Source organism: Heterodontus francisci, chromosome 2, assembly GCF_036365525.1.
Source record: "Heterodontus francisci isolate sHetFra1 chromosome 2, sHetFra1.hap1, whole genome shotgun sequence".
NCBI lineage: Eukaryota > Metazoa > Chordata > Chondrichthyes > Heterodontiformes > Heterodontidae > Heterodontus > Heterodontus francisci.
The window spans coordinates 170,780,533-170,802,004 of NC_090372.1; the positions used below are offsets into that span (position 1 = coordinate 170,780,533).

Consider the following 21,472-nt stretch of genomic DNA (forward strand, 5'->3'; position numbering starts at 1 on the left):
GCCTGGCTAGGGGCGCGGCAAGCTCTGGAGCACAGGTCTTCAGTACTATTATCAGAATATTGTCAGGGCCCATAGCTTTTGCAGTATCCAGTGCCTTCAGTCGTTTCTTGATATCAAGTGGAGTGAATCGAATTGGCTGAAGTCTGGCATCTGTGATGCTGGGGACTTCAGGAGCAGGCTGAGATGGATCATCAACTCGGCACTTCTGGCTGAAGATTGTTGTAAATGCTTCAGCCTTATCTTTCGCACTGATGTGCTGGGCTCCCCCATCATTGAGGATGGGGATATTTGTGGAGCCACCTCCTCCAGTTAGTTGTTTAATTGTCCACCACCATTCACGGCTGGATGTGGCAGGATTGCAGAGCTTAGATCTGATCCGTTGGTTATGGGATCGCTTAGCTCTGTCTATCACATGCTGCTTACGCAGTTTGGCACACAGATAGTCCTGTGTTGTCGCTTCACCAGGTTGACACCTCATTTTGAGGTATGCCTGTTGCTGCTCCTGGCATGCCCTCCTGCACTCTTCATTGAACCTTATCTTGTACAGTACCCTTTTATCTGGTACCTTATCGAATTCCTTTTGGAAATCCAAATACACTACATCTACTTGTTCCCCTTTACCCACCCTGCTCTTAACATCCTCAAAGAACTCTAATAAATTTGTCAAACACAAATTCCCGTTCATAAAATCATGTTGACTCTGCTTGATTGTATTATGATTTTCTAAATGTCCTGCTATTACTTCCTTAATAACGGGTTCTGGCATTTTCCTAAAATGGTTGGCTAACTGGCCTCTAGTTTCCTGCTTTCTGCCCCCCTCCCCTTTCTTGAATAGAGGTGTTACATTTGGGGTTTCCAATCTGCTGGGACCTTTCCAGAATCCAGGGAATTTTGGAAGACAACCAATTTAGTCATGATCTCGGCAGCCACTTCTTTTCAGACCAGGGGACTTGTCAGCCTTTAGTCCCATTGCTTTTTCTAATACTATTTCTCTGGTGATAGTAATTGTTTTAAATTCCTCCTCCCTTTTGCTCCTTGATTTTCTACTATTCTTGGGATGCTTTTTGTGTCTTCAATTGTGAAGACAGATACAAAATACTTGTTCAAGGTCTCTGCTATTTCCTTGTTTCCCATTATTATTTCCCCAGTACCATACTCTAAGGGTCCAACGCTTACTTTAGCTACTCTTTTCCTTTTTATATACTTGTAGAAGCTTTTACTGTCTATTTTTATTTACTTTCATACTCTAACTTCTCCATTTTTATCTTTTTTAGCCATCTGTTGTGTGAGTGCCTTTAAGATCTTAGTATGCCAGAATGCAGTCATGTAACTACTAAACAGACTCACTCTGCAACTGTAACACCAACAGGCAGGTTCTTTAAATAGATGGCTCTGCACTGTATATACTTGTTAGCTATTTCATAAACCTGTTTGAGACCTTCAATGAAGCAAATGCCACACATCTCATTTATGTTCTATCAGACAACATAAAAAGCTTCTTATTGCATGTTGACAGCTGTGATGAGAAGACAGAATCCAAGATTGAAGACCACAGGAAAACAGCTTGAAAAACTACCTACAGCTAAAAGAGAGAAAGTTAAAAGAAGCACTGGACCAAACAGTTCAAAGAAGAAAAAAAACTCACCTCCAGCTGTAGAAGGCAGAACGCTGAATGACAGGCGGATGAGTCAGTCTGTCATCAGTACAGGAATCCCTGTTTAAAAAAAAAGCTCTGAAGTGCTTCGAAAATGGAATTTGTTTTTTTTAAAAAAAAGCTCCATGATGGGAGAAAAACAGGGAAAACCCAATTCCTATCTCAGGCTGATCGATTGTTTTCGAAGGCTCCCCCACGCTGATCAGGTCCACGCCATTACAGGAGGCGCCCGACAGCAAAAAGCGCAGGAATCCTCCATCCACGCAGCTCGCAGCTGAAGCTACAAAAATAAACCATTAAATCACTCCGGCGAGAAAGTGCTTTCATTCAGCCTCAGTATTTAAAAACTCGTAAAACCACTCAAGCGTGAAGAATTGCCTCTTGAACGGCAGTATAAACAAACCCGAGTAAAAAACAGCACTTGAAATGCCTTGAAAAGCACTTGAAATTCCACCCCATCAGCCTCCATATCCAAAGGATCATCCTCCGCCATTTTCGCCACCTCCAGCATGATGCCACTACCAAACGCATCTTCCCCTCCCTTCCCCTGTCAGCATTCCGAAGGGATCGTTCCCTCCGCGACACCCTGGTCCACTCCTCCATTACGCCCACCACCTCGTCGCCGTCCCATAGCACCTTCCCCTGCAATCGCAGGAGGTGTAATACCTGCCCATTTACCTCCTCTCTCCTCAGTATCCCAGGCCCCAAACACTCCCTTCAGGTGAAGCAGCGATTTACTTGTACTTCTTTCAATGTAGTATACTGTATTCGCTGCTCACAATGTGGTCTCCTCTACATTGGGGAGACCAAACGCAGACTGGGTGACCGCTTTGTGGAACACCTCCGCTCAGTCCGCAAGCAGGACCCTGAGCTTCCGGTTGCTGGACATTTCAACACTCCCCCCTGATCTCATGCTCACATCTCTATCCTGGGCTTGCTGCAGTGTTCCAGTGAACATCAACGCAAGCTCGAGGAACAGCATCTCATTTTCCGATTAGGCACACTACAGCCTGCCGGACTGAACATTGAGTTTAATAATTTCAGAGTATGACGGGCCCCCCATTTTACTTTTATTTTTAGTTATTTTTTCTTTTTTACATTATTTTTACAATTTTTTTTCTTTTGTTTATTTCATTTCATTGTAATTTGTTCAGTTTGCTTACCCACTGTTTTTTTCATGTTTGTACTTGCTGCTGTTCAATCTTCAGTTCGTTAACACCCTATCTGTACTTATGCTTTATCTTTCAACACACCATTAACATATTGTTTGCCTTCGCTCCATGACCTCTCGGTCAGCTATGTGGCCTTGTCCAATCTACACCATCTCCTTTGTTATCTCTTGCCCCACCCCCGGCTCAATTGCTTATAACCTTTGACATTTCTAATATTTGCTTGTTCCGAAGAAGGGTCACTGACCCGAATCGTTAACTCTGCTTCTCTTTCCACAGATGCTGCCAGACCTGCTAAGTGGTTCCAGCATTTCTTGTTTTTATTTCAGATTTCCAGCATCCGCAGAATTTTGCTTTTACTTGAAATGCCTATTGCTCAGCTGTATAAACAAACAGACTAGAGTGCTGGAAGCTAGATAAACAGACAAGCTGCTCCTGTCAATCAAAACAACCAGTCTAAGGAAGAGAATTTTTTTTAAAAGGGAAGACAGTACAGAGTCAACGAACCAGGCCTTAAAGCAAGTTTAAAGCAAAAGAACATCAGAAAGATGGATACCAATTTTTCCAGCATGAACTGGAAAACCTTGGACATCCTATCCAAGTTTAAACTGTTTCAACAAAGAATGCTGCTATGCTTTACAGACCAAGTAATTGCAGAGCCAGAAAAACAGGCTGTAAAAATACCGGCCGCGATTGGGAATGAGGGATTGCACAGAATCAATACTCCTTGATTATCTGAACAGGACCAGAAAGATCCCGCAAGATATGGAAAATGCTGGAAGATCAGCTCAGATTAAGAGTGAATTTTAGAATTCACCCCCTGGAATTGATGTCCTACAGGCAACAGCCACAGCAATCACTTGGCCAGTTCATCAGTAGATGCCAAAGTAAGGGCAACAAATGCGATTTCACAGAAGCTGAGCTGTCAGACTGAATAATGGAGCTGGTGATTATATCAACACTCATTGAAACGTTCAGAAAGACCTCTTGGGGAAAAAGAAATGTCACAGTGTTGATGCACTGCTGGAAGATGGCAGAAAATATGAAGCCATTCTAGCTGGACAACAGCATCTGCAAGTGCTAGGTGAAACCAGCAGTATCGGCACCATAACCAGGTCGAAACAGAGCAAGCAAGCTGTGTGCTAAGAACAAAGAACAAAGAAAATTACAGCACAGGAACAGGCCCTTCGGCCCTCCAAGCCTACGCCGATCCAAATCCTCTATCTAAACCTGTCGCCTATTTTCTAAGGGTCTGTATCTCTTTACTTCCTGCCCATTCATGTATCTGTCTAGATACATCTTAAAAGACGCTATCGTGCCCGCGTCTACCACCTCCGCTGGCAAAGCGTTCCATGCACCCACCACCCTCTGCGTAAAGAAATTTCCACGCATATCCCCCCTAAACTTTTCCCCTTTCACTTTGAACTCATGTCCCCTTGTAATTGAATCCCCCACTCTGGGAAAAAGCTTCTTGCTATCCACTCTGTCTATACCTCTCATGATTTTGTACACAAAGTGAGGTTGGTCCCACTCACGGCGAACTTGACCTGCATTTCATAACCTGTGTAAGGCACGCGGTGCAAAAGGAAACTGGGCCAGCCTATGTAGCAATTCTGGCTCCAAAGACGTAGCCAGAAGTCACGGTCAGATGCAAACGAACAGACACAGGAAAACAGCAGCAAGGAAAGCGCCAGAAACCAACGTAAACGCAAGCCAATACACGAAATCCACAACAAAACAGACCTGAATCAAGACTCAGAGAGAAGTAGTTCTCAGACAGAAGACGAACAGGCATTTCACATTGTGAACCTGACACAACATATTGATGAAGTCGAATAATTGGAAGCTTTAGCCACTATTAACATCATGTGCCCAAACAAAGCTGGCAAATATACACTCAAGGTCAAGACTGACACCCGCACTGGTGCAAATATCCTACCAGTCCGAATCCTCAAAGATATGTATCGGAGTCGTTGGAGATCGATGATACAACGACAACTGCAAAACTATCTGCATACAATGGATCACCCATTCCTTGCAGTGGCACATTAACAATGCAATGCAGATATGGCAAGTCGGCATGGAAACCACAAACATTCTACCTAGTAGACACAAGCGGACCAGCAGCGGCAGGACTACCAGTGTGTAAGGACCTCAACATCATAACCATCCACGACAGCATTACCAAGTGGAAATCTCCAAGTACCGGAACCCGCTCGCAGACTCTGACCAACATCAAACGGTGCAGTCTGGAAACCTAGCAACAAAACAACTATGCTGCACCTTCACTTCTGCTCTCTGGAGAACCACCAGCACCACAACAAGCCAGAATGGACAGGTTATCTCCATGAGACCAAGTACTCTTCCTCCAACAAGTCCTCAACCTGGAACCCCAAGCCTTCAGATGTGGAGGATGAAGAGAGGCGATGGACATGCAATGTCCTGAGGAGACAGAGGAGGAATGAGTTGAAGCACTGTCCGTTGGATCTTCGAGATAAGGTGCTGGAACTCTCCAAGAATAACAAAGCCTCAAAGGTGGTTATCCTGAGAAAAGCAACAGAGTATGTTAGCAGGCTGAAGGCAGAGCAAGAGTTGTCAAATCATCGAGACGATATATGGGCTGTTGAGTCTATATTTTTAAATTTCACAATCGTTATACATGTGTAAATAATTTTGATGTTATCTAATTTTATATGTTTTTGCTTTGAGCATGCAATACTTATCATTGGAAAGAAGGGGGATGTTGTGTGATTCCCTTAAAGAGAGATGTCCCTTTAAGTTTTAGTATGCTAATGAGCTACATGCAGGATGGGGTCATGTGATGACTAACAGACTCACTCTGCAACTGTAACACCAAGAGGCAAGTTCTGTAAATAGATAGCTTTGCACTGTATATACTTGTTAGCTGTTTAATAAACCTGTTTGAAATCCACTGAACTCCACACATCTCATTTATATTGCATCAGACAACATAAAAAGCTTCTCATTACACCAGTCCTTGCTGGTTTCTAAATTTTTCCCAATCTTCTGGCCTACCACTAATCTTCACAGCACTGTACGCCTTTTCTTTCAATTTGATATCATCTTTAACTTCCTAGTTAGCCACAGAGGGTGCATCCATCTCGGAGAATCTTCTTTCTCAATAGAATATATGTTTGTTGAGAGTTATGAAATATCTCCTTAAATATCTGCTACTTCTTCTTTACCATCTCACCTGTTAACCTACCTTCCCAGTCCACTTAGCCAACTCTGTCTTCATACCTTTACAATTGCCTTTATTTAAGTTTAAGACACTAGTTTCAGACCCAAATTTCTCACCCTCGAACTTAATCTGACATTCTATTGTAACGACCAAGGTGGGAGCAGTGCATTGTTAATTCTAGTTCCACTTCTCCACAGATCACAAAACGTATTTAAGTTTTTTCCCACTTACCGATACCGTCAATCATGGGCCGGAATTTTACGCCACCCCAGTGAGACAGATGGTGGCGGGGGGTAACATAAAATTGAGTGGGAGGCTCCAGGAGGCCTTCCCGACCCGCTCCTGCCTCCTCCCCACTTTACGTGGACCGGTGGGGGGGGAGGAGAGAGAAACAGACCACCCGCCCCAGGCCAATAAAGGCCCTTAAGTGCCCACTTAACGACCACTTAAGGGCATTCGCCAGCCTCCACGGGTATTTTACCTATGGCAAGTGGACTTCCGGGAGACGTGAAAGGCTGCCCAGTGAAAGCTGGTGGCCTCTCAGGGCCCCGGGAGTGGGCCCTGACAAACAGACACAGGGTGCCCGATTGAGGGCCACCCCCGCTTCCCCAACCACCCCCAGGACCTGAGACGCCCCTTCCCCCTACACGATCACCCTTGCCTCGCCAGGACATGACCGATCACCCCGGCAAGGCAACTCTAACTTACCTGTAGTCTTGGCTCCATGTCCTCAGCTGGGCTGCAGTCCCAGCAGTGGCCACCACTCCCAGTGGCGCTGCTGGGACTAAGAGCTGCCGGCCAATGAGGCGGAACTGCCTCCCACAATCGGGTAGAAGCACCGCCTTGGAGCAATTAAAGTCTGGGGCCCAATAATATGTGGGATGGATCCCCGGGCCGGGCGGAAGCGGGTTCGCTACCAACTTTTACGTCAGTGGCCAGCTCCTGCCCGCCCGACGTAAAATCCAGCCCATAAACTCTATTTCTATCCCAAAATAAAACACACCAATCAGGTTTAACAAATAACAAAATTATCAGTTTATTATAGAACATGTCTTAACCAATAATGAAGTAAAGCATAAACACACAAATTTAAATATTAAAGTTCCCTTTTTACCTTAGCCCCTCACACTCACACACATACACATATACCAGTTAACCGCAACAATAAAGGGATTTGCATTTTAGAGCTCTATTACAAAAAAAAGACAAAAAACACTTGGGTTAAATACTTGCCAATTCTTGAAGAAGAGAAGATATGGAAAGGTGTCCTTCGTTTTGGTTTGGCATCCCAAATGTGTATAGATGGCTGTCACTGGGATTTTCCCAGAACAGTTATTGATCTGTTTGGGTAGGCTTCCAGGAAATGCAGCAACAGAGATTCCAGACATAGGCCTTATAGGAGGAATGCAGCTACAGTTTCAGTCTGCTTCTTACACTTGCTTTTCAGGTCCTTGAGAGATGGAAAACTGATCGGCTTTTTCCAAACTCCTGGAGCAGACTGAATTCGTGTGGTTTGTTCTTGTTGGCAAGTTTTCTCCAACTGTCTTTTCAAACCATTGTCCATATCCCAACTCATTGTTCAAAGCGAAACCATAAACAATGTCACAAGAGACAAGCCTCCTGACCTCTATAAATCTTGACCTGTCATTTCTCTGTAAACATCTTCCTCAAGTGATAAACAACTCTGGCTGGGTAATTATTTGAGAACAGGTGCCTTTCAGTAATTGTTTGTTTTCAAATCCAGACCTCTCAGTGACCTGGGTAAAAGTCCATCCATGGAGTCTTTTCAGTTTTCCCAAAATAAACCAATGTCCAGCTCTAAAATACATGAGTCCTCAAAAAAACGTAAAAATATTGAAGCAGCCTCGGAGGGCGGAGTTCCAGTCCGATAAGTATAAAAAACTTACCTCGGGGATTCTCAGAGCAGACTCGGAGGGCGGAGTTCCAGAGTATAAAAAACTGTAAGGTGCGAGTGGCAAAGTTTAGAGGGGATGTGCGAGGCAAGTCTTTTACACAGAGGGTGGTGAGTGCCTGGAACTTGCTGCCAGGGGAGGTGGTGGAAGCAGATACGATAGCGACGTTTAAGAGACATCTTGACAAATATATGAATAGGAAGGGAATAGAGGGATATGGGCCCCGGAAGTGCAGAAGGTGTTAGTTTAGGCAGGCATCAAGATCGGCGCAGGCCTGGAGGGCCAAATGGCCTGTTCCTGTGCTGTACTAGAACAAAGAACAAAGAAAATTACAGCACAGGAACAGGCCCTTCGGCCCTCCAAGCCTGCGCCGATCCAGATCCTCTATCTCAACATACAGTTCTTTGTTCACTTTTCCCAAGAGGATCCTTTACTATGAAGTCATTTATTAATCATGTCTCATTACACATTACCAGGTCTAAAATGTTTGTACACACTGTCCCTTCCTGTCATTTGCCGGTTATCATGACCTGTATTGCTACCCTTACTATTGCCTTGTCCTTTCTCTTTATCTTTCGAAATCTCCCCTCATGTGAACCCTCCCCCCACACCCCAACTACTTAGTTTAAAGCCTCCTCTACAGTTGAGAGACCGGGGGTTGGCCGGCCACCTCTGAGAAGGAGAAGGGATCTTCAGAAGGTGCAATGCAACATTATTCCCCTGCTCTCTCCACCAGCGCAGGTACTCTCACATTAGCGGCTATGCGTTCACGGTTGGATTCAGGGTCACAAGCTGGTGAGCACATCACAGGCATGCCAAAGCACCTGATGGAGGTTGTGACAGCCGAGGCCACTGACAGTCGAAGGATTGCGGGAGGCCAGGCCCATGCGGCTTTTGGAGTCAGCCGTGACACGGCAACTGCTGCAGAGAGGCGATGGAACATCTGGCTAGCTTCCAGAGGCAATGCGCACTCACGCACGGACAATGAAGGAGTCCATCCAGGCCATGAGTGCTGCCATGCCTGTGATGGTGCATGCTTGGCTTCCCCCATTGACAGATTGGCAACCCTAATGGACAGCCAACTCCAGCAGACCAGTGGATGCTGGAGATGCACGAGGACCTGCATGCCATCGCCTGGTCCACACACTCAATGCAGCAGTTGCAAGGCAAGAGGAGAATGAGGCACCTGGAGTCTCCACTAGGTCCTCGTTTTTTATCAGGTGAGCAGAGAAGTACAAGTATGCTTTGCAAGGCAAGAGGAGCATATGAAGATATGAATTAGGAGCAGGAGTAGGCCATTCGGCCACTTTGAACCTGCTCCGCCATTTAATAAAATCATGGCTGATCTGATTGTGGCCTCAACTCCATTTTCCTGCCTACCCTGATACCCTTTGACTCCCATGTTAGTCAAAAATTTATCTACCTTGGCCTTAAAAATTTTTAATGACCCTGCCTCCACCACTTTCTGGGGAAGGGAGTTCCAAAGCCTCACAAACATCTGAGAGAAACAATTTCTCCTCATCTCCGTCTTAAATGGGGAACCCCTCATTTTTAAACTGTGTCCCCTAGTTCTTGTTGCTCCTACAAGGGGAAACATCCTTTTGGCATCCACCCTGTCAAGTCTCCTCAAGATCTTATATGTTTCAATAAGATCACCTCTCAATCTTCTAAACTCCAACGGATACAGACCCAACCTGTCCAACTTTTCATCATAAGATAACCCCCCCCCATTCCAGGTATCAGTCGAGTGAACCTTCTCTGAACTGCCTCTCACACATTTACATCCTTTCTTAAATAAGGAGATCAAAACTGTACACATTACTGCAGATGTGGTCTCACCAATACCCTAAACAGCTGCAGCAAAACATCCCTACTTTTATATTCCATTCATGTTGCAATAAATGACAAAATTCCATTTGCCTTCTTAATCACTTGCTGTATCTGCATACCAACCTTTTGTGATTCATGCACCAGGAGACCCAGATCCTTGGATGATGAGGAGAGAGGAGGTAAAATGGCAAGTATCACACCTCCTTTGATTGCATGGGAAGGTGCTGTGGGAAGGGGACCAGGTGACGAAAGTATCCAAGGTCCCAAACATACCTTCCAGGTGAAGCAGTGATTTACTTGTACTTCTTTGAACTTAGTATACTGTATTCGCTGCTCACAATGTGCTCTCATCTACACTGGGAAGACCAAACACAGACTGGGTGACCGCTTTGCCTAACATCTCGCTCAGTCCGCAAGCATGTCCCCAAGCTTCCGGTCACTTGCCATTTCAATTCAGCACACATATTTCTGCCCTTCGTCTACTGCAGTGTTCCAGTGAACATCAACGGAAACTTGGGGTACAGCACCTCATTTTCCGATTAGGCACTCTACAGCCTTACAGACTCAACATTGAGTTCAATAATTTCAGAGCATGACTGGCCTTTTTATTATTATTTTATTTTTAAACCATGTGCCTGCCTTAAACTTGGTTTTTCATGTTTGTACTTTTGGACAGAGCTGTCTGTTATTCTGTCATTAACACTCTATCTGGATTAATGTTTCGTCTTTCACCACGCCATGAGCACTCCCTTTGCCTTTGTCCCATGACATCTTTGTCATTAACCTCTCCTGCCCTCTGCCCTATCACACACCTTCCCTTTTGTTCTCTTTCCCCCACCCCTGCTTCACTCGCTTAATAACTATAACATTTCTAACCTTTTCCAGTTCTGATGAATGATCACAGACCCAAAACATTAACTCTGGTTCTCTCTCCACAGATGCTGCCAGACCTGCTGAGTATTTCCAGCATTTTCTGTTTTTATTTCATACATATTTATTACTGTTTGTGCTGTCAATTCATCTGTTTTGTTGAAAATGCTACATGCATTCAGATGCAGAGCCTTTAGTTCTGTCTTTTTACTATTTTTGTAGCCTCTAGACTTATCTGCTGATGCATTCTTAGGTTTGTATGCTTTGTCCCTTCCTGCCAAAGTCTGATCAGCATTTCCCTTATTGCTACTTTGCTCTTTTGCCTTGCCTTCTCTACTTGATTTATCACATCTTCGCAATCCTGATTCCTCGCCCCCACTATTTAGTTTAAAGACCTCTCTACTGCCCTAGTTATATGACCCACCAGAACACTGGTCCCAGCGCACTTCAGGTGAAAACCATCCCAACAGTACAGCTCTCATTTCCCCAGTACTGGTGCCAGTGCCCCACAAATTGAAACCCAGTTCTCCCACATCAATCTTTGAGCCACGCGTTTAACTCTCTAATCTTATTTACCCTATGCCAAGTTGCTCATGGTTGAAGTAATAATCCAGAGATTATTACCTTTGAGGTTCTGCATTTTAATTTAGACCCTAGCTGCTCATAGTCCTTCAGCAGAACCTCTTTCCTAGTTTCCTATGGTACCTATGTGGACCACAAGCACTGGATCCTCCCCCTCCTGCTGCAAGTTCCTCTCTAGCCCAGAGCTCATGTCCCAAACCATGGCACCAGGCAGGCGACATAGACGTCTGAACTCTCGCTCTTGGTTGCAGAGAACTGTGCCTATCCCCCTAACTATGTTATCCCCTACTACCACTACATTCCTATTTACTTCCCCCCGCTTGAATGGCTTGCTGTACCATGGTGCCATGATCAGTTTGCTCCTCCATCTTGCAGCCCCTGCTTTGATCCATACAGGTTGCAAGAATCGCTAACCTGTTAGACAATTACAAAGACTGAGGCTCCTCCACTCCTACGTTATGGGTCTCCATACCTGCCTCACTTGCAGTCATACCCACCTGTCCCTGACCATGGACCAAAGCAGAAGACCCTATCCTAAGGGATGTGACCACCTCCTGGCACAAAATGTCCAGGCAACTTTCCCCCCCTTTGAAGTGTCAAAGTGTCTGCAGCTCGGCCTGCAGCTCACAAACTCTAAGCTGATGTTCCTGCAGCCGCAGACACTTACCGCAGGCGGGTTTGTCCTGGATCACACCGGCATCCTGGAGCTCCCACATCACGCAGTCGCAACACATCACCTGCCCTGCCATTTTTATAAAGTGTTAATTAATTTATTTTTACTTAATTAACTTATAATTAATTAACCCTTCTACTCCCAATAAGCTCATTACCGCTAGTAAGCTTTACAAATATTCACAGACTGCTCCCCTCTCGCTCTGTTTTGAAGCTCACGGACCGCTTCCTTCAAAGCAGCAAAACTCCCCAGCCAATCAACTTACGACTTTCCTGCGATGTCACACCTCAAAATCCTGCGCTGTTTTGGAACTCTCTCTCTCTCTCCCGATGTGCTCTGCTGCTCCCGGATGTTCTTGCACTGTCTTTAAACTCTCTCATATAATAAAAGCAAAATACTGTGGATGCTGGAAATCTGAAATAAAAACAGAAAGTGCTGGAAAAACTCAGCAGGTCTGGCAGCATCTGTGGAAAGAAAAGCAGAGTTAATGTTTCAGGTCAGTGACCCTTCATCAGAACTGACAGATATAAGAAATGTAAAAGATTTTAAGTAAGTAAAGCGGGGGTGGGGCAAGAGATAACAAAAGAGAAGGTATTGATAGGACAAGGTCACAGAATAGCTGACCAGAAGGTCATGGAGCAAAGGCAAACAATATCTTAATGGTGTGCTGAAAGACAAAGCATTAGTACAGATAGGGTGTTAATAGACTAAAAACTGAACAGCCACAAGCACAAACATGAAAAAAAAACAGTGGGTAGGCACGGTAGAAACAAACTGAACAAACTAAAATAAAATAAACACAAAAAATAAAAGAAAAAAGAAAGAAGAAAGAAGAAAAACTAACTAAAGATAAAAGTAAAATGGGGGGCCCGTCATGTTCTGAAATTATTGAACTCAATGTTCAGTCCAGCAGGCTGTAGCGTGCCATATCGGTAAATGAGATGCTGTTCCTCAAGCTAGCGTTGATGTTCACTGAAACACTGCAGCAATCCCAGGACAGAGATGTGAGCATGAGAGCAGGGGGGTGTGTTGAAATGGCCAGCAACCGGAAGCTCAGTGTCATGCTTTCGGATTGAGCGGAGGTGTTCCGCAAAGCGGTCACCCAGTCTCTGTTTGGTCTCCCCAGTGTAGAGGAGACCACATTGTGAGCAGCGAATACAGTATACTACATTGAAAGAAGTACAAGTAAATCGCTGCTTCACCTGAAAGGAGTGTTGGGACCTTGGATAGTAAGGAGAGAGGAGGCAAATGGGCAGGTATTACACCTCCTGCGCTTGCAGGGGAAGGTGCCGTGGGAAGGGGACGAGGTGGTGGGAGTAATGGAGGAGTGGACCAGGGTGTCACGGAGGGAACGATCTCTTCGGAATGCTGACAGGGGAAGGGAGGGGAAGATGCCTTTGGTAGTGACAGCATGCTGGAGGTGGCGGAAATGGTGGAGGATGTTCCTTTGGATATGGAGGCTGATGGGGTGGAAAGTGAAGACAAGGAGAACCCTGTCGCGGTTCTGGGAGGGAGGGGAAGGGGTGAGGGTAAAGGTGTGGGAAATGGGCAGACACGGTTGAGGGCCCTGTCAACCACAGTACGGGGGAATCCTCGGTTGAGGAAAAAGGAAGGCACATTAGAAGCACTGTCATGGAAGGTAGCATCATCAGAGCAGATGCGTCAGAGACGGAGAAACTGGGAGAATGGAATGGAGATCTTATAGGAGGCAGGGTGTGAAGAAGTGTAGTCACGGTAGCTGTGGGAGTCGGTGGGCTTATAATGAATATTAGTAGACAGCCTATCCCCAGAGATGCCATTTCAACACACCTCTGCTCTCATGCTCACATCTCTGTCCTGGGATTGCTGCAGTGTTCCAGTGAACATCAACGCAAGCTCAAGGAACAGTATCTCATTTACTGGTACGGCACGCTACAGCCTGCTGGACTGAACATTGAGTTCAATAATTTCAGAGCATGACGGGCCCCCTATTTTACTTTTATCTTTAGTTATTTTTTCTACTTTCTTTTTTCTTTTATTTTTTGTGTTTATTTTATTTTAGTTTGTTCAGTTTGTTTCTACTGTGTCTACCCACTGTTTTTTTTCATGTTTGTGCTTGTGGCTGTTCAGTTTTCAGTCCATTAACACCCTATCTGTATAATGCTTTGTCTTTCAGCACACCATTAACATATTGTTTGCCTTTGTTCCATGACCATCTATTCAGCTATTCTGTGACCTTGTCCTATCAATACCTTCTCTTTTGTTATCTCTTGCCCCACCCCCGCTTTACTTACTTAAAATCTTATACATTTCTTACATCTGCCAGTTCTGATGAAGGGTCACTGACCTGAAACGTTAACTCTGCTTTTCTCTCCACAGATGCTGTCAGGCCTGCTGAGTTTTTCCAGCACTTTCTGTTTTTACTTTAAACTCTCTCTCTCTCTCCCGATGTGCTCTGCTGCTCCCGGAGTTCCTGCACTGTTTTAAACTCTCTCTCTCTTCCCCTCGGCCCCTCCCGAAGTGCTCTGCTGCTCCCAGAGTTCCTGCGCTGTCTTCAAAATCTCTCTCTCGCTCTGTTTCCCGATGTGATCTTCTGCTCCCGGAGCTCTTGCGCTGTTTTTAAACTCTCTCGCTCTCTCCCGGTGTGCTCTGCCGCTCCTGGAGTTCCTGCACTGTTTTTAAATTCTCTTTCTCCACCCTGCCTCCACCTCCCCCTCACTCCCCCGATGTGCTCTTCTGCTCCCAGAGGTCTTGCGCAGTTTTTAAACTCTCTCTCACCCCACCCCCCCCCCCCACACAATGTGCTCTGCTGCTCCCAGAGTTCCTGCACTGTTTTAAACTCTCTCTCTCTCCCCACCCCCCGATGTGCTCTGCTGCTCCCAGAGTTCCTGTGCTGTTTTAAAATTCTCTCCCTCGCTTTCTCTCTCATGGTATGCTCTGCTGCTCCCAGAATTCCTGCACTGTTTTTAAACTCTCCTCTCTCTCTCTACCCCCATCCCCAACAATGTGCTCTGCTGCTCTTGGAGTTCCTCTGCTATTTCAAAACTGTCTCTCTCTCTCCCGATTTGCTCTGCTGCTCCTAGAGTTTCTGCACTGTTTTTAAACTCTCTCTTCTTACACTACCTGTGGAATTCTCTACCGCAGAAGGCAGTGGAGGCCAAGTCATTAAATATATTCAAGAAGGAGATAGATATATTTCTTAATGCCAAAGGGATCAAGGGATATGGGGAGAAAGTGGGAACAGGGTACTGAATTAGACCATCAGCCATGATCATTTTTGAATGGCGGAGCAGGCCCGAAGGGCCGAATGGCCTACTCCTGCTCCTATTTTTCTATGTTTCTATGTTAAGGACAAAAGTGCTATATAATGTAATACAGAATAGTTTTATTCTGCAGTAAAGTATAATTGTGCCTCTTTAAAGCCGTAAACACAAAATTGTAAGCCAACAGAGCCTGAGGGCATTCAGATTTTAATTATTGTTTGGTCAAGAGCCATGCAATTTAGAGTACGGTCATTATTTTTAGGTTCCAACTAACCAGTAAACAACATTTTAAGATTGTGTCACAGATGTAACAAAGTGTGACATCTACTGCTGAACACGTGCCCCTTTAAAGTTACAATTGATGTTAAGGGAACGCTCAAGAAGTTAATGTAAACTGTTACTGCTATTCAGACTGCAGGTCACCATCTGGATGTTTTCTTATGTATAAATTGTGATTGGTAAGGTCAATTAAAGAGGCTGCAGACATTTTGACTCCAGCACCTTCCATTCTTGGACTGTTTCTCTGTACATTCTAAATGTCTGCCTTTGTTTCTTTATATTTTCATTTTGTTTAAACATGACCCTAGAAGTTTAGCAAACAGGCAATACACACTGTGCATGCAATTTTTATATATGATATACATTTCTTGCTTATAGCTTAAATTGCCAACGTTTTTAAGTTCAACTTGTAATTTGATTGTATACAAGTTCCTCCGCAACGAATAGAGGTGAAAATACATCATGTAGTCACAACAATTATGAAATATGGATAAAAGATAGCTCTACAGGGTGGTCCAATACATTAAAAAACCTTTTATTTAATTCCTGCTTACTTGCATAGTTACAACACACAGCTTCAAATGCTAAAAAATATCTGAAATGCATTTTATTACACACACCCTAAATTTCCACAAGCCTTCTGGTGCACTCCCAACTTAAAATTGGACAGGAATGCAGCAGAAGGCCCAGGAATTAGGACGGGACTCCGATATTCCGGGTCTCAGCCTCTGCCTCAAGTTTCTTGGGGAAAGGCGTGGTTATTTGGGGTGAAATGTTCATCTGCATCAAACATGGGTCCCTCTGTCTGAGTGGCCAAGACTTGAGGGAAGCAATTAGCTCTCTGGTAAATGGGGCTGATGCAGTCAGTAAAAAATACTTCAAAAGGCTTATGGCATGCTTGCCTTCATCAGCCGAGGCATTGAGTACAAGAGTTGGGACGTCATGTTACAGTTGTACATAACGTTGGTTAGGCCGCATTTGGAGTACTGTGTGCAGTTCCGGTCACCGCACTACAGGAAAGATGTGATTAAGCTAGAGAGGGTGCAGAAAAGATTCACAAGAATGTTGCCTGGTTTGGAGGGCTTCAGTTATAAAGAGAGATTGGATCGGCTGGGTCTGTTTTCCCTGGAGTGAAGGAGGCTGAGAGGGGACATGATAGAGGTATATAAAATTATGAGAGGCATAGATAGGGTAGATAGCCAGAGTCTGTTTCCCATGGTAGGGGTGACTAAAATTAGAGGGCATACATTTAAGGTTAGAGGGAGGAGGTTTAAAGGGGATCAGAGGGGTAAATTTTTCACACAAAGAATAGTGGGTATCTGGAATGAGCTGCCTGAGGAGGCAGGAACAGTAGCAACATTTAAGAGGCATCTGGACAGGTACTTGAATGAGCAAGGCATAGAGGGATATGGAATTAATGCAGGCAGGTGGGATTAGTATAAATAGGCATTATGGTGGGCATGGACGCGGTGGACGAAGGGCCTGTTTCTATGCTGTACAACTCTATGACTCTAAAATGGGTAGCACTCAAACTGGAGAAAGTAGTTAGCCAGCTTCTTGGCGTGGCAGATGCCTGAGCTGCATCAATATTGGTGTGCAGTGTCTGCCAGGTTCATATAAGTGAGGGAACCTCTCCCTGAGTTCATGTACTCTGAGAGAGGTGCAGTGGTGGAGGTTCCTTGCTGTTGCGTTCTAGCATTTTTGCCAGGATTGTGGTTTCACAAATGTTCGAGCCCATTCTGTACCTACTCTAAAAGGGTATTCCAAGGTACATTGATTATGGACCTCCAATAGTTATTCCATGAACTCTCCGCCTAGTGGACCCACCCACCACCGCATCCCCACCACCCCCCCCAACCCCCCGCCGCACCCAACCACCCCTCCGTGATTTAACCTAGTGTTCCTGCATGATTTTAAAAAAAACCGTATGAAATAGGACATATTTTCTAGGGAGCACAGCAGTAAAGGCATCACAAATGATGGGGTAACGTTAGGTTCACCCTCATATGATGCAGCTCATGTGTGGATCCTGAGATATATAACATTTTGGCGGATTTTGTTTGATGGCTTGACTATCTTTTGGCACAGAACTGATAATCTTACACTGGTAATAAAACTAAATTGTAGATTGGACTTCAAAGTATATCTAATGAAAACACATTTACCAAATGGTGTCCTACTGAATCCTGATTGAAGAAGAATAAAGAAACACACACTTATCTAGAAGTGTAACTAGTATGTTCTTATTTTAGGTAGATAAGGTATGCCATAAAATAATTCAGCCCTTATTTACCATTGGCTAATAAAAGAAATTCAAATAGATCATTTGAACTATCTTAATAAACTTCTAGAAAAAATAGCAGGAGTAATTGTTCTTGAAATTGATAATATATTGAGATTAATCGAGATTTGGCACAACATAGAGCAAATAAAAAGTAAGCGTGCAAACATAGTAACAAGTGATGAATTCTCATAATAGTCTGTTGTTTATTACAGTTCCATTTAATGTAAAGGCAGATTTTAATTTCCTTGAAATATGTTAAGATCTCCTGCAGCAGTAACATTTAACTAGAGCGTGGACGGAAGAGTGGCGAATACAGAATGGGCTGACATATGGTTCAGTACTGAGATGATTGCTGTTTCTAATTTATATAAACAACCTAGATTCAGAAACTCAATTAGAAGTGGTCAAATTGATAGATTATACCAAAATAGGAGGAGCAGTGGAATTGGTGGACCTCAGAAATTACAGAATGAGTTGAACAAGATATGGGCAGGATACGGTCATATAAAATTGAATGCAGATAAATATTAACTGCTACAAATAAGTAGAAAATAAATAGATGACACACTCCATGAATGGTCTTTATGTAGCTGTGGATGAAGCTGCAAGATACCTAGAAGTCTTAGAAGACCATGTCTAACCAATGCAGGGCATCAATCAATAAAGCCAATTGGATGTTGAACTATACAGCTAAAACAGCAAAATTCAAGGAAGGTAGTGATAAAGCTTTATTGTGTTCCAGTCAGACCACACCTTGAATACTACATCCAGTTTTGGTCACCAAAAAAACAAGAGGGGCATTCAAGCACTGGAGACAGCACAGAGAAGAGCCACAAAGTTATTCCCCAATTTCAGGGATAAGAGTTATGAGAAAAGACAAAAGAACCCTGGGCTTTTCAGCAAAGAAAGGAAGTATCTGGGAGATTATCTAACAGACTTATAAGAGATTATTAAGAGTATCATATGTAATTAACCGAACAAATTCTTTTAAATTAAATTGTGGGAGTGAAATGAGGGGATTCAAATTAGAAAATGCTCATTTTAGGGCAAAAAATTTTCCTTCATACAAAGCGTGATTAACATGTGGAATAAACCTCCAGATAGAGTTCTTCGTTACCTTTGCTGCCTTTGTTACCTCTAGACTTGACTACTCCAATGCACTCCTGGCTGGTCTCCCACATTCTACCCTCTGTAAACTTGAGGTCATCCAAAACTCTGCGGCCTGTGTCTTAACTCACACCAAGTCTCATCACCTATCACCCTGTGCTTGCTGACCCACATTGGTTTCGGGTCAAGCAACGTCTTGATTTTAAAATTTTCATCCTTATTTTCAAATCCCTCAATGGCTTTACCCCTCCCTATCTCTGTGATCTCCTCCAGGCCCACAACCCTCCAAGATATCTGTGCTCCTCTTATTCTGGCCTCTTGAGTATCCCTGATTTTAATCGCTCCATCATTGGTGGCCGTGCCTTCAGTTGCCTAGGCCCTAAGCTCTGGAATACCCTCCCCACACCTCTCTGCCTCGCTACCTCACTTTCCTGCTTTAAGACACTCCTTAAAACCTATCTTGTTGACCAGGAGGTGGGTGGGGAGATGGCGGTGGAGTGGTAATGTCACTAGACTAGCCATCCAGAGGCAAATGCTCATGCCCTGGTAACATGGGTTCAAATCCCATCACAGCAACTGGTGGAATTTAAATTCAATTAATCAGATAAAATAAACAGGAATTAAAAGCTAGTCTCAGTAATGGTACCAAGAAACTACCATGAAACAATAATCATAAAAACCCAGCTAGTCTCAGTAATGGTACCATGAAACTACCATGAAACGATAATCATAAAAACCCATCTGGTTCACTAGTGTCCTTTAAGGAAGGAAATCTGCTGTCCTTACCTGGTCTGGCCTACATGTGACCCCAGAGCCACAATAATGTCACTGACTCTTAACCGTCCTTTGATGAGGTCTAGCAATCCACTCAGTAGCCAAAGGCAATTAGGTATGAGCAACAAATGCAGGCCTTGCCAGTAATGCCCATATCCCATAAAATAATTTTTAAAAACTTTTGGTCATCTGCCGGCCAATCAGAGAGCTGGCAGCTCAGTAGTATAGGCAATGCCACTGGGTGCATTGGCCACTGCCGGTACTGCAGAAGGCCTATGGACTAGGCCCAGTGCTGGAGATTGAGACCTGAGGTGAGTGAGGCAGGGTTGCCGGGGCCAGTCTGACAAGCCCTGGCGATAGGGGGAGGGAGAGTGGGTGTTGAGTGTGGTGGGGGGGGGGGGGGGGGGAACTTCAGGGAGATGGGTTGTTTTCCACCAGGCACCCTCTGTAGGCCACAGATTGCTCATGGAGGACGGCCCCATCCCCCAGTGGCGGGTAAAAGAGACCCTTAAGTGGCTAATAATAGGCCTTTTAAGGGCCTCATCAGACTCTGGGTGGGAAGGCCGTTGCCAGCCCTATCCCACTCCTGCCTTAATTGCAGTGCAATGGGAAGGTGATGGGCCCTCCACCCCTGCTTCCCATCGCAATTCTATGGGCCACCCCCTCGCCTCCTAGTCCATCTTGGTGAGGGGAGGGGGTCCATTAAATCCAGCCCTTAGAGTGCAGTTTACACTGGAACTATTTCAAAAGCAACTATTAGCAGAGTGTGAGTTGCATAGAACAGAATATAATTTGTGTTGATCTTTTTGCCCCATAAACTAGAAATCACGTCAAGGACAAAGTCTTAGTCAGGTTATACTGTCATGAACATTTATGCCATTAAACAAAATTCAGAAGTCTTGAGTGCAGGTACAGTCTAACACCTGGATGAAGTGCAACACCAGCCTAAAATGCTTTCAATTTATATTTGCAGGAGTACGTTTTCATATCACCTTCATACATGACCTGGTTTACATCAACAACTTTTCGGCACTCGAATTCAACGCAATGGGCTGAATTTTATACGCTCGTTGCTGATTTTGGCGGCAGGCAAAAAAAATGGCGGCCCCCCAATGTGGGCCGCACGCCAAACAGCCACCGCAATTCCAAGCACTGCTGCTCATTTCCATAGCCGGGGCAAGCCACCCCCGATCACGCAGAGGGAGTGAGCTGTCTGTCCCCAGCAATGGCATCAGCTGCCTGTGCGCAGGTGCTGACGCCATTTTTAAATGGCTGTCAGCCCTACCAGGACATTTAAATATTTAAAGTAACCTTGAATTAAAATAAATAAATACATTTCTTTTGCCCCACTCCCACCCACCCCATATCAATATTAATTATTTGCCCTTCCCCCCCAAAACACTTACCTTCACAACCTGACCTCCCCCCGGCAAACTGCACAAACTTTAAACTATGATCCTTCACACCATCCTCTACACCCATGATGTTCATTTGACCCCATTCCCTAACCACCTCCCCCGCACTGAGACATTTACCTCCTCTCCCCTCCCCTCCAGTGTTGCGTCTCTTTTTCCCGGACAGGGATCCAAAAGCACGGCAATGCCAGCTGCCGGGGTGCAGGACTTCAGGAGGTGATAGGAGACTCATTTATTCAGGTAAGTTAATTTATTTAAATATTTAAATGGTGGTCCCATCGCTGAGCGGCAGGGGTCCACCACAAGGCCTCGCCACCGCCGGCAATATCGGGCCAGGCCCTGCTAGCGCTAAGGTCCGTGGCAGGCCTCATCCAGGGCAATCTTCATTCGCCTCCCCCCCCCCACCCCACCCCGCACCACGGATCCCGAAGTCGAAACCTCTATAAAATCCAGCCCAATGCTTTCACTGGCTTAAGAT

General features: G+C 44.8%; 1 protein-coding gene across 7 annotated transcripts in view; it reads right to left on the reverse strand.

Annotated features, from left to right (window-relative positions):
• The window catches only part of c2h10orf67 (chromosome 2 C10orf67 homolog), a 479,419-nt gene that overhangs the window by 285,548 nt on the left and 172,399 nt on the right, over positions 1–21,472 (reverse strand). The gene's annotated exons all lie outside the window — the stretch shown is intronic.